A 4,102-nucleotide genomic window follows, 5' to 3' on the forward strand; every position below is an offset into this window, starting at 1 on the left:
TGGAACTCACTCTGTAGACCAGGCTGGCTTTGAACTTACAGAGATCCGCCTGTCTCTCCTAAGAGCTGAGATTAAAGGTATATACCATTACCGTCCAGCCTGGGTCAAAATTTTTAAAGCATCGGAACAATTTTTTTAAAGGAGCTATGCATAGTGGTACACGCCTACGATCCCGTCGCTCAGGATGCAGAAGTTGAGGGATCAGGACTTCCAAAGTCATCCTCAGCTACTCAGTGAGTTTGAAGCCAGCCTGGGCTACAGCAAACCCTGTTTCCAAAACACAAACAGGCAACACAGACGGACACACGGAGAGGGGAGTTGGGATGCGGCTCAGTGGTAGCATGCACAAGGCCTGAGTGCCACCCACAATGCACCACAGTAAGGAAACACCTCTGTGACTTTTAAATGCATCCATGTTTTCATAGGGTTTATATCAGATAAAAAACACAGCATGTAGCTTATAGAGTTTACAGAAAATATTAACCCAGGGCAATCAAGATAGCTCAGCAGGTAAACACACTTGCTACACAAGTCTATTCCTAGAACTCACGCATAGGTGAACAGAGAACCAACCTCACGTGGGCAGTGGTATTGCCCTCCGCCTTTGCCCCCCATATGGGACACAATAATAAAATATTTAAATCCAGAGTCTGCTCAATCTTAGCCTGATAAATCAGCAGCATGGTGACACTGGCTGTAAGAATCCACACATCAAGTAGGGCATCTCAGCAGTGCAGCACGGTTACTATACACAAGGCCCGGGTTCAATGCCCAGTAGTGCAAGGAAAAAAAAACAGGAAAGAAAAAGAACCCTCATATTGGAAGAAACAAGTATCGTAGGGGACCATGGAGGAAGGCAGAGAGATGGGTGAATCTGGTGTCAAGGCTTCCCCCATCTCCCTCCACAGCAGCACTGTCCCATGGCCACACAACAGAGCCTTCCCCCCAGGTCCTTACCTGCTTCTGGAAATGAACTTCAGGCAAACTGATGCTCAACTCTAAGGGGAGGGCTGCGACTGAGAAGAAATAAGAAGGTGCCGCCCTGTGGAAACATAGAACACGGTCATGGGAGAAGCCAGAAGGGCCCAGAGGCTGCTGCAGCAGAACCTGGTGCACACCCCCACGCGGAGGGAACAGAAGTGCTGGCACGTGGCCATGGGCTCTGTCATAGTCCAGAAATACCTGTGTGTCAGGCAAGCCCAGGGAGCCTGCTCCAACACCTAAGACAGGGTGCTGAGTGTGCACCAGGCCTGTCATTTCCGGCTCAGACCGGTCTGCCCGCTAACACAACACACACCTCCTTCTCTGGGCCAGTCACCCTGTCTAGAGACATGGAACCAGAGTGACTCACTGTGACAGTGATGGGCAAGTCCTTGCATCTGCACGAGACGACCTCCCACCCACCAAACACCTCAGACAACAAGGCCAGGTCCTCATCTTCTGCCTCCTGTGTGTTCCAGCTGTGTCCACCTGTGTGTGTAGCTGGTATCTGCAGCTGAGCACTGGTACAGACGCATGTCACATATATAGAAGGCACGACCGAGGCTTATACTCTGACTGGCCTAGCTGCAAGTCTATGCCCCAGGAACATCTCTTCCAAGAACCAAAGAACATGGCTTCTCTGGACTTTCCCCACCAATCTCATCACCTGGCTAATATGTGCTAACTAACCTGGTGGCAGTGTGGCCTACTGAAGGGACCTGTGACAACCACTTCAGGGCATTGAGGGCTTCTGAGCTTCTGTATCTCACCAAGCCTTGAGTAGCCTCCAAGTCTCAGCCCTGCTCAGCCCTGCCAAGCCTGAGGGCAATGGCTTCTGAGGCTGATGCAGGAGGGACCAAGGCAGCCTGGGAATATCTCCTTATCCCCTTTCTGTAGTCAAAGCTGCCAAGAGGCTAAGGGCGGCAAGCTTCTACAAGGGGATCTTCGCAAACACAGTGTGAATGCATGGGTCTGTGTGTGTGCACACACCTCTGAACACACATGTGGAGGTGACAGGAAGATGTAGCATGTTTCCCCCCCTACTCTTGGCTTCATTCCTCTGAGACAGGGACTCAAACTTAACCTGAAGCTTACCATGAGGCTGGCGGGCTAGCTGGCAATTTTTTAGGATCTGCCTATCTCTGACTACCCCCACCCCCAATGGGTTACAAGCACATGGCCATTTTTTTAATATGGTGCTGGGAATTCAAACTCAGGTCCTCAAGTCTACAGTGTAACTGTTTTTACCCACTAAGTCATCTCCCCAGCCCCACACAGTGGAACTGCAAGACCGCTCAGAGTCTCTGAGTCTGCCATGTGGGTCCCTCCATCTAGAGGACGGCTGGGATGGAAGTGCCAGTATTCTGCCAGACACCCACACCCACCATCCGAGCAGCCCTATAGGAACAGGCCATTTATAGCAATTAATTGCTCTCTTCTTCCTCCAGATATCAAAGCTCTGAAATACCAAGGAACCCTGGGGAACTTTCCACCCAAGCCCTCACATTCCTTCAGAAAGAGATGAAAGGAGAAGAACCTCCTCCTACTTCTGAGGGGCTTTCATTTCTTCAACTGCGAGACCACTAATTATCTCTCCTGTCCACGGGGCGCAGGACCTTCCAAGGAGGGGAGGGCAACTGTGTGGCTTTAAGTGAAGGCATCAGAGGGCAGGGCTACCCAGGCCTCCCAGCCAGCTAACCTGTTTGTCAGGCCAATGGTCCCAGACTACAAAGAGAGAAACTAAGGCTCATGGTGCCATGGCCCTGTGCAGCACCGGACACCTAGTGAGCTCCAGGAGCTGGCTTGTTTCCAGCCAGCTGTCGCTGACCAGCAGTGTAACCCAAGGCTGCTCACCACCCATGTGGTTCATTCCGCAGTATGTCAGAAGGGCTTGAGCTATGTGCCTCACAGGGTAGCCATGGGATGCCGGCTGCTTCCTGCACTGGGGCTGCAGGGTGGCTAGGCCTTACCACTCTGCTACCACTGCTTTGGGATTCTGTCATTTTCTTTCTTTCTTCCTTCCTTCCTTCCTTCCTGTTTTTCCTTTTTTTTCAATGCTGGGGATTGAACTCGTGCTTCATATATGCTAGGCAAGCACTCTAACAAGCTACATACGCCTTCTCATCCTTATTCTTTTTTCTCCAGACAATATTTCTCTGTGTAGCCTTGGTCTTCTCTGTATAGCTGTCCTGAAACTTGCTCTGTAGACCAGGCTGGCCTCGAACTCACAGATCTACCTGCCTCTGCCTCCCAAGAGCTGGGATTAAAGGTGTGCACCACCACACTCTGCTTTCTCCTTCTTACAGATAGGTTCTCATATAGTCCAGGCTGGCTTACTTGATCTTACTGCCTAAAGTACTAGGAATACACACACATATCACCAAGATACTTACACATGTTTGGGAGCTCTTTATGATTTTCTTGTCTGTGAGTCATCTAATGATTGACTGATTGATTGATTGATTGATTGATTGATTGATTGTTTGTTCTGGGATCAAACCCAGGGCCCCATGCATACTAAGTCAAAACTCTATCACTGAGTTATACACCCCCAAACTTATTTTGAAATTTGTAATAATGTATTTTATGTGCACTGGTGTTTTGTCTGCATGCATGTCTGTGTAAGGATGCCAGATCCCCTGGAACTGGAGTCACAGACAGTTGTGAGGTACCCTGTGGGTGCTGGGAATTGAACCTCTGGAAGAGTAGTTAGTGCTCTTAACCACAGAGTCATCTTTCCAATCTCTGTAATATTTATTTTAAATAAAGAGTCCATTACTGGGCCTCATAAATTATATGGCTGGTCCAAAATGAAAGGGGTTTCCCAACATGCCAAGGGCCCCACAGTCTTACACAGACCACTACCTGGACTCGAGGACTTATCAAGATGTTCTAGGCACACTGTGCTCTGTTCGGGCTCAGGCTGTGGGGATACAGAAAAGGGACATTAACACAGGGGCCTCTTTGCCAGAGATAGCCAAATGGCTGAGGAAATCACATTACACATGGCCAATAGCACACATAAAGATACTGTGATGAGCCACAAAGATAGGTTAAAACAAACATTTCTAGAATGCCAAACAAAGATTACAGATTGTACCAGGGATTGCCTCCCTTACTC

General features: G+C 49.3%; 1 protein-coding gene across 2 annotated transcripts in view; it reads right to left on the reverse strand.

Annotated features, from left to right (window-relative positions):
- Ctnnbip1 (catenin beta interacting protein 1) overlaps window positions 1–1,039 on the reverse strand; it is a 25,985-nt gene extending 24,946 nt beyond the window's left edge. For both annotated transcript variants that reach the window (XM_005353687.2, XM_026782123.1), the window contains exon 1: window positions 958–1,039. The gene's annotated coding sequence lies outside the window, so the exon portion shown is untranslated. The remainder of the gene's footprint in view (window positions 1–957) is intronic.
- Between the last annotated feature and the right edge of the window lie 3,063 nt (window positions 1,040–4,102).

The sequence above is a fragment of the Microtus ochrogaster genome, chromosome 10 (assembly GCF_000317375.1).
Source record: "Microtus ochrogaster isolate Prairie Vole_2 chromosome 10, MicOch1.0, whole genome shotgun sequence".
NCBI classification, from domain to species: domain Eukaryota; kingdom Metazoa; phylum Chordata; class Mammalia; order Rodentia; family Cricetidae; genus Microtus; species Microtus ochrogaster.